This window comes from Bos grunniens, chromosome 22 (genome assembly GCF_055505025.1).
Source record: "Bos grunniens cultivar Pamir isolate PY7600 chromosome 22, Bosgru_T2T1.0, whole genome shotgun sequence".
Lineage (NCBI taxonomy): Eukaryota > Metazoa > Chordata > Mammalia > Artiodactyla > Bovidae > Bos > Bos grunniens.
This window is the reverse complement of record NC_141186.1, coordinates 36,580,371-36,590,561: the sequence shown is the minus strand read 5'-3', so window position 1 is coordinate 36,590,561 and position 10,191 is coordinate 36,580,371. Positions and strand designations below refer to the sequence as shown.

The following is a 10,191-nucleotide window of genomic DNA, read 5'->3' as shown; positions in this document are numbered from 1 at the left end:
TTAAAGAAATTTATCCTAGTAACCAGTAAATAAAAAGCAATTTAAATGCTTATTACCGTTTGATAAGGAAAAAAGTCAACTTAAGAATTACTTTTCTAGACTTCCTTGGCAGCTCAGTAGTAAAGAATCTGCATATCAATGCGGGAGACCCAGGTCTGATCCCTGATCCCAGAAGATCCCACATGACTCAGAGCAACTAAGCTCAGGTCCCACAACTACTGAGCCTGCGCTCTAGAACTGGGGAAGGCAACAACTGAGCCCACAGGCCTAGAGTCTGTGTGCCGAGAGCCCATGCTTCACAAGAGAAGCCAACACAGTGAGAAGCCCATGCACCACAACTAGAGTAGCCCCTACTTGCTGCAACTAGAGAAAAGCCCACACAGAAACCAAGACCCAGCACAGCCAAAAACAAATAGATGAAACTCTTTCAAAAATTAATCTTGTGGGGAGGAGCCAAGATGGCGGAGGAGTAGGACGGGGAGAACACTTTCTCCCCCACAAATTCATCAAAAAAGCATTTAAACGTCGAGTAAATTCCACAAAACAACTTCTGAATGCCGGCAGAGGACATCAGGCACCCAGAAAAGCAACCCAACTCTTCGAAAGGAGGTAGGAAAAAATATTAAAAACAAACAAAAAAAAGAGACAAAAGAGGGAGGGACGGAGTTCCGTCCCGGGAAGGGAATCTTAAAAAGAGAGAAGTTTCCAAACATCAGGAAACCTTCTCACTGCCGAATCTGTGCCGAGCTTTGGAAGCACAGAGGGCAACATAACAGGGAGAAAAAATAAATAAACAATTTAAAACTCGCAGATTGCGAGCCCTACGGTAACTCCCCCAGCAGAGAAGCAGCGCAGACGCCTGCATCCGCCATTAGCAAACCGGGGCTGGGCAGGGAGGCGCGGCGTGGGCTGCATCGCTGAGAGTAAGAATCTGGCCTGAATACCCTGAGCGCTATCTGAGCGAAATAATTTGGGCTAGCAAACCAGACTGTGGGATACCTACCACGCGAAAAGCCAGCCCTAACCTAAGACCGCCAGGCCCGCGCACGGAACAAAGGACTGAACAGAGATAGCTGGCTGCAGACCTTCCCCCTCCGGTGACAGGCAGCCAGAGCCGGAAGGGGGCAATCGCAGCCCCAGAGAGACATTATCTATAAAATTGTAAGCAGGCTTCTTTGCTAACTAAAACTTCTTGGGGGTCTGGACGGTCAACATCTGCCTGAGAAGGTGCGTCGGTTTTACATCCAGATAACTGAGTGGCGGGGAGGCGATAAGTCGCAGCATTGGCGCTCGCCTGGGAAGAGCAAATTGGCGCTCGGACCTGGGAAGAGCACAAAACGCAGGCCCAACTGAGTCTGCGCCTCTGAGGACTACCCGAGTGCCTGAACCTGAGCGGCTTGGACCTGGGAGGTGCATGCAGCCCAGGGCCAGCCTCGGATTGTTCCCGGCGGAACAACCTAGAGTACGAGCAGTGTGGACAGGGAGGCTACACGCGCCGTGAGCGGGGGCAGACCCAGGGTGGCTGAGGCACTGCGAGCCCACGCCAGTGTTATTTGTTTGCAGCATCCCTCCCTCCATCCCCACAGCGCGACTGAACAAGTAAGCCTAAAAAAAAAAAAAAAAAAAAAAGAGTGTCCTCCACCGTGCCCTTTGAGTCAGGGCGGAAACCAGATACTGAAGAGACTAGCAAACAGAAGAAGATATAACAGAGGGAAACGCCTTGGAAGCTACAGGCAATAGATCAAAACCCTGTGGTTACTACGGACTACATAGGAAGGGGCCTATAGATCTTGAGAAATATAAATCTGACCAAGGAACTAGCCAAAAATGAACTGAACCCACAACACCCACAAAAAAAAAAAACAAAAAAGTCCTAGATATACTTTTATTATTTTTACGATCATTCTTTCTTTTTTTTTTAACTAAAAAAAAAAAAAAAAAATTTTTAAGTCCTCTATTGTTCCTTTAATTTTCACTTTTATAACCTATTACTTTGCAAAAAAAAAAAAAAAAAGACCCTATTTTTTCTTCTTCAGCAAACTTCATATATATATATTTTATAATTTTTTGACCTTGTTTTTTTTTTTTTTTGTTTTGCGTTTTGTTTTTTTTCTTCTTTTCTTTAACATTGTATTTTTGAAATTCCAAACTCTACTCTAGATTTTTAATTTTCGCTTTTTGGTATATGTTATCAATTTTGTACCTATAGTTTTTTTTTATATAATTTCTGTGACTTTTTTTTTTTTCTTCTTTTTTTTTTCTTCTTCTCTGTTTCTTTCTCTTCTTCTTTTATATAACATTGTATATCTGAAATTCCAAACTTTACTCTAGATTTTTAATTTATGCTTTTTGGTATTTGATATCAATTTTGTACCTGTATTTTCTTTATAATTTTTGTGACATTGTTCGTATTTGTTTGTTTGTTTTCTCTCTTTATTTTTCTTCTTCTTCTTCTTTTTTTTTTTTTTTTAACATTGTATTTCTGAAATTCCAAACTCTACTCTAGATTTTCAATTTTTGCTTTCTGGTATTAGTTATCAATTTTGTACCTGTACTTTCTTTATAATTTTCGCGACCTTGTTTGTTTTTGTTTGTTCGTTTTTTCTCTCTTTCTTTTCCTTCTTCTTTTCTTTAACATCGTATTTTTGAAATTCCAAACTCTACTCTAGATTTTTAATTTTCGCTTTCTGGTATTAGTTATCAATTTTGTACCTGTACTTTCTTTATAATTTTCGCAACCTTGTTTGTTTTTGTTTGTTCGTCCTTTCTCTCTTTCTTTTCCTTCTTCTTTTCTTTAACATCGTATTTTTGAAATTCCAAACTCTACTCTAGATTTTTAATTTTTGCTTTTATGTATTTGTTACCAATTTTGTACCTTTAAGGACCCAATCTTCAGGACCCATTTTTCACTAGGGAGTGAGATTACTGGCTTGACTGCTCTCTCTCCCTTTGGACCCTCCTTTTTCTCCACCAGGTCGCCTGTGTCTCCTCCCTAACCTCTCTCTACTCTACCCAACTCTGTGAATTTCTGTGTGTTCCAGATGGTGGAGAACACTTAGGGAACTGATTACTGGCTGGATCTGTCTCCCTCCTTTTCATTCCCCCCTTTTATCCTTCTGGCCACCTCTGTTACCTTCCTCCTTCTTCTCTTCTCTGTATAACCCCGTGAACATCTCTGAGTGGTCCAGTTGCGGAGTGCACATAAGGAAGTGACTACTGGCTAGCCCACTCTCTCCACTATTGATTCACCTCATCTCATTTGGGTCACCTCTAACTCCCTCCTCCCTCTTCTCTTCTCCATGTAACCCTGTGAACCTCTCTGAGTGACCCTCACTGTAGAGAAACTTATCATCTTTAATGTAGATGTTTTATCAATGGTGCTGTATAGAAGGAGAAGTTTTGAAACTACTGTAAAAATAAGACCGATAATCGGAAGCAGGAGACTTAAGTCCAAACCCTGACTCCAGGGAACTCCTGACTCCAAGGAACATTCATTGACAGGAGCTCATCAAATGCCTCCATACCGACACTGAAACCAAGCACCACACAAGGGCCAATAAGTTCCAGGGCAAGACATACCAAGCAAATTCTCCAGCAACAAAGGAACACAGCCCTGAGCTTCAAGATACAGGCTGCCCAAAGTCACCCCAAAACTATAGACATCTCATAACTCATTACTGGACATTTCATTGCACTCCAGAGAGAAGAAATACAGCTCCACCCACCAGAACACCGACACAAGCTTCCCTAACCAGGAAACCTTGACAAGCCACCTGTACAAACCCACACACAGTGAGGAAACGCCATAATAAAGAGAACTCCACAAACTGCCAGAATACAGAAAGGACACCCCAAACTCAGCAATTTAAACAAGATGAAGAGACAGAGGAATACTCAGCAGATAAAGGAACAGGATAAATGCCCACCAAACCAAATAAAAGAGGAAGAGATAGGGAATCTACCTGATAAAGAATTCCGAATAATGATAGTGAAATTGATCCAAAATCTTGAAACTAAAATGGAATCACAGATAAATAGCCTGGAGACAAGGATTGAGAAGATGCAAGAAAGGTTTAACAAGGACCTAGAAGAAATAAAAAAGAGTCAATATATAATGAATAATGCAATAAGTGAAATTAAAAACACTCTGGAGGCAACAAATAGTAGAATAACAGAGGCAGAAGACAGGATTAGTGAATTAGAAGATAGAATGGTAGAAATAAATGAATCAGAGAGGATAAAAGAAAAACGAATTAAAAGAAATGAGGACAATCTCAGAGACCTCCAGGACAATATTAAACGCTACAACATTCGAATCATAGGGGTTCCAGAAGAAGAAGACAAAAAGAAAGACCATGAGAAAATACTTGAGGAGATAATAGTGGAAAACTTCCCTAAAATGGGGAAGGAAATAATCACCCAAGTCCAAGAAACCCAGAGAGTACCAAACAGGATAAACCCAAGGAGAAACACCCCAAGACACATATTAATCAAATTAACAAAGATCAAACACAAAGAACAAATATTAAAAGCAGCAAGGGAAAAACAACAAATAACACACAAGGGAATTCCCATAAGGATAACAGCTGATCTTTCAATAGAAACTCTTCAAGCCAGGAGGGAATGGCAAGACATACTTAAAATGATGAAAGAAAATAACCTACAGCCCAGATTATTGTACCCAGCAAGGATCGCATTCAAGTATGAAGGAGAAATCAAAAGCTTTTCAGACAAGCAAAAGCTGAGAGAATTCTGCACCACCAAACCAGCTCTCCAACAAATACTAAAGGATATTCTCTAGACAGGAAACACAAAAACGGTGTATAAACTCGAACCCAAAACAATAAAGTAAATGGCAACGGGAACATACTTATCAGTAATTACCTTAAATGTAAATGGGTTGAATGCCCCAACCAAAAGACAAAGACTGGCTGAATGGATACAAAAACAAGACCCCTACATATGTTGTCTACAAGAGACCCACCTCAAAACAGGGGACACATACAGACTGAAAGTGAAGGGCTGGAAAAAGATTTTCCATGCAAATAGGGACCAAAAGAAAGCAGGAGTAGCAATACTCATATCAGATAAAATAGACTTTAAAACAAAGGCTGTGAAAAGAGACAAAGAAGGTCACTACATAATGATCAAAGGATCAATCCAAGAAGAAGATATAACAATTATAAATATATATGCACCCAACACAGGAGCACCACAGTACGTAAGACAAATGCTAACAAGTATGAAAGGAGAAATTAACAATAACACAATAATAGTGGGAGACTTTAATACCCCACTTACACCTATGGATAGATCAACTAAACAGAAAATTAACAAGGAAACACAAACTTTAAACGATACAATAGACCAGTTAGACCTAATTGATATCTATAGGTCATTTCATCCCAAAACAATGAATTTCACCTTTTTCTCAAGCGCACATGGAACCTTCTCCAGGATAGATCACATCCTGGGCCATAAAGCTAGCCTTGGTAAATTCAAAAAAATAGAAATCATTCCAAGCATTTTTTCTGACCACAATGCAGTAAGATTAGATCTCAATTACAGGAGAAAAACTATTAAAAATTCCAACATATGGAGGCTGAACAACACGCTGCTGAATAACCAACAAATCACAGAAGAAATCAAAAAAGAAATCAAAATTTGCATAGAAACGAATGAAAATGAAAACACAACAACCCAAAACCTGTGGGACACGGTAAAAGCAGTCCTAAGGGGAAAGTTCATAGCAATACAGGCACACCTCAAGAAACAAGAAAAAAGTCAAATAAATAACATAACTCTACACCTAAAGCAACTAGAAAAGGAAGAAATGAAGAACCCCAGGGTTAGTAGAAGGAAAGAAATCTTAAAAATTAGAGCAGAAATAAATGCAAAAGAAACAAAAGAGACCATAGCAAAAATCAACAAAACCAAAAGCTGGTTCTTTGAAAGGATAAATAAAATTGACAAACCATTAGCCAGACTCATCAAGAAACAAAGGGAGAAAAATCAAATCAACAAAATTAGAAACGAAAATGGAGAGATCACAACAGACAACATAGAAATACAAAGGATCATAAGAGACTACTATCAACAATTATATGCCAATAAAATGGACAACGTGGAAGAAATGGACAAATTCTTAGAAAAGTACAACTTTCCAAAACTGGACCAGGAAGAAATAGAAAATCTTAACAGACCCATCACAAGCATGGAAATTGAAACTGTAATCAAAAATCTTCCAGCAAACAAAAGCCCCGGTCCAGACGGCTTCACAGCTGAATTCTACCAAAAATTTAGAGAAGAGCTAACACCTATCCTGCTCAAACTCTTCCAGAAAATCGCAGAGGAAGGTAAACTTCCAAACTCATTCTATGAGGCCACCATCACCCTAATACCAAAACCTGACAAAGATCCCACAAAAAAAGAAAACTACAGGCCAATATCACTGATGAACATAGATGCAAAAATCCTTAACAAAATTCTAGCAATCAGAATCCAACAACACATTAAAAAGATCATACACCATGATCAAGTGGGCTTTATCCCAGGGATGCAAGGATTCTTCAATATCCGCAAATCAATCAATGTAATACACCACATTAACAAATTGAAAAATAAAAACCATATGATTATCTCAATAGATGCAGAGAAAGCCTTTGACAAAATTCAACATCCATTTATGATAAAAACTCTCCAGAAAGCAGGAATAGAAGGAACATACCTCAACATAATAAAAGCTATATATGACAAACCCACTGCAAACATTATCCTCAATGGTGAAAAATTGAAAGCATTTCCTCTAAAGTCAGGAACAAGACAAGGGTGCCCACTTTCACCATTACTATTCAACATAGTTTTGGAAGTTTTGGCCACAGCAATCAGAGCAGAAAAAGAAATAAAAGGAATCCAAATTGGAAAAGAAGAAGTAAAACTCTCACTATTTGCAGATGACATGATCCTCTACATAGAAAACCCTAAAGAGTCCACCAGAAAATTACTAGAAATAATCAATGACTACAGTAAAGTTGCAGGATATAAAATCAACACACAGAAATCCCTGGCATTCCTATACACTAATAATGAGAAAACAGAAAGAGAAATTAAGGAAACAATTCCATTCACCATTGCAACGGAAAGAATAAAATACTTAGGAATATATCTACCTAAAGAAACTAAAGACCTATATATAGAAAACTATAAAACACTGGTGAAAGAAATCAAAGAGGACACTAATAGATGGAGAAATATACCATGTTCATGGATTGGAAGAATCAATATAGTGAAAATGAGTATACTACCCAAAGCAATTTATAGATTCAACGCAATCCCTATCAAGCTACCAACAGTATTCTTCACAGAGCTAGAACAAATAATTTCACAATTTGTATGGAAATACAAAAAACCTCGAATAGCCAAAGCGATCTTGAGAAAGAAGAATGGAACTGGAGGAATCAACCTACCTGACTTCAGGCTCTACTACAAAGCCACAGTTATCAAGACAGTATGGTACTGGCACAAAGACAGAAATATTGATCAATGGAATAAAATAGAAAGCCCAGAGATAAATCCACGCACATATGGACACCTTATCTTCGACAAAGGAGGCAAGAATATACAATGGATTAAAGACAATCTCTTTAACAAGTGGTGCTGGGAAATCTGGTCAACCACTTGTAAAAGAATGAAACTGGACCACTTTCTAACACCATACACAAAAATAAACTCAAAATGGATTAAAGATCTAAACGTAAGACCAGAAACTATAAAACTCCTAGAGGAGAACATAGGCAAAACACTCTCTGACATACATCACAGCAGGATCCTCTATGACCCACCTCCCAGAATATTGGAAATAAAAGCAAAAATAAACAAATGGGACCTAATTAACCTTAAAAGCTTCTGCACATCAAAAGAAACTATTAGCAAGGTGAAAAGACAGCCTTCAGAATGGGAGAAAATAATAGCAAATGAAGCAACCGACAAACAACTAATCTCAAAAATATACAAGCAACTCCTACAGCTCAATTCCAGAAAAATAAACGACCCAATCAAAAAATGGGCAAAAGAACTAAATAGACATTTCTCCAAAAAAGACATACAGATGGCTAACAAACACATGAAAAGATGCTCAACATCACTCATTATCAGAGAAATGCAAATCAAAACCACTATGAGGTACCATTTCACACCAGTCAGAATGGCTGCGATCCAAAAGTCTACAAATAATAAATGCTGGAGAGGGTGTGGAGAAAAGGGAACCCTCTTACACTGTTGGTGGGAATGCAAACTAGTACAGCCACTATGGAGAACAGTGTGGAGATTCCTTAAAAAACTGGAAATAGAACTGCCTTATGATCCAGCAACCCCACTGCTGGGCATACACACTGAGGAAACCAGAAGGGAAAGAGACACGTGTACCCCAATGTTCATCGCAGCACTGTTTATAATAGCCAAGACATGGAAGCAACCTAGATGTCCATCAGCAGATGAATGGATAAGAAAGCTGTGGTACATATACACAATGGAGTATTACTCAGCCATTAAAAAGAATACATTTGAATCAGTTCTAATGAGGTGGATGAAACTGGAGCCTATTATACAGAGTGAAGTAAGCCAGAAGGAAAAACATAAATACAGTATACTAACGCACATATATGGAATTTAGAAAGATGGTAACAATAACCCGGTGTACGAGACAGCAAAAGAGACACTGATGTATAGAACAGTCTTATGGACTCTGTGGGAGAGGGAGAGGGTGGGAAGATTTGGGAGAATGGCAATGAAACATGTAAAATATCATGTAGGAAACGAGTTGCCAGTCCAGGTTCGATGCATGATGCTGGATGCTTGGGGCTGGTGCACTGGGACGGCCCAGAGGGATAGTATGGGGAGGGAGGAGGGAGGAGGGTTTGGGATGGGGAACACATGTATACCTGTGGTGGATTCATTTTGATATTTGGCAAAACTAATACAATTATGTAAAGTTTAAAAATAAATAAAATTGGAAGAATAAAAAAAAAAAAAAAAAAAATTAATCTTGTAACATCCAGAAAAAGTCTCTTGCCAAATATTCCCGCTTTCTCAAACTCTAAGATGCATGAAAGCTAACACCAACACCTGCTTTTCTTTTTTTTTTTTTTATTCTCAGAAAATACTTTATTTATTTTTTTATCCTCTTTATTTTTTTTAAATTTTATTTTATTTTTTAAACTTTACATAATTGTATTAGTTTTGCCAAACACCTGCTTTTCAAACTGGTCCCACTTTTCATTTTCCCCTCACTATTATTTTTCTCCTACCGTTTGCTCTTTGACCTTTTCAGAGTAATTAACTAGTATCTCCAGACCTCACCATGTCCAGTGACGTCCTCACTATGTCCAGTGATGTTTTATAAAGATCAAGAAGCTAGTGATCAAGACAGAAACCTGTTTGGTAGAATGGAAGTGATGGAACCATGTTGGCAGAGCCAGATCCTTGTTGAGCAAGTGAAGAAGAGAGGGACACGTGAATATTCACATGCGGATGAATTTTCCCTACTGTACCCTCAACAGCCTCTCATTTCACAAACTCATTCATAAGCAGGCAGGGCTCTACAAAGCGTGTAGCCTAGACCTGTTCTCATGAGATGCTACAGGACAAAACAGGTTAGCAATCAAATAATTTGGAAATGTTTCATATTATTTATATCCCTCCATTTGAGATGTATGATGTATCTGAATGGCTCTGACAAGTTGTGCAGTAAACAAATGTGTTTAATTTGCTTTACGTGGCATTTCAAAAACAAATCTGTGGATTAAACTCTTTAAGGTAATACCTATTAACAGTCTTGGAATAGACTTGAAGAATTTTAACACCATGAGATTTGTGGTTAATAACATCCTCTCTGGAGAATTTTTCTTTGAAGGCTCATCCAAACAATGCACCTCTAATGAAGGAGATGGAGGGCACATGGCTGGTCAGTGGAAGGTGATTGGTACCTTCTAATGGCTACACTTCTACTCCTGGATTCAACTTGAATTGCTCTCCATATACCAGTCCTGAGTAATTGGATACCATGAGTAATAGAAAAATAAATTTGGTCCCACTGGGAGGTCTCCCTCTCATCAAATCTGTTTAGTACACTTACAGCTCCCTCTGTACATTGGCCATTAACAGATTTGTACAAAGGGGACTAAATGTTGTTTA

General features: G+C 38.5%; 1 long non-coding RNA gene across 1 annotated transcript; it reads left to right on the top strand.

Moving 5' to 3' along the window:
- Positions 1-444: 444 nt before the first annotated feature.
- On the top strand, positions 445-9,823 carry LOC147348291 (uncharacterized). Its single transcript, XR_015151360.1, has 2 exons — positions 445-609; positions 9,329-9,823. It is a non-coding gene; the product is annotated as an uncharacterized LOC147348291 (long non-coding RNA).
- The last annotated feature ends 368 nt before the right edge of the window (positions 9,824-10,191 follow it).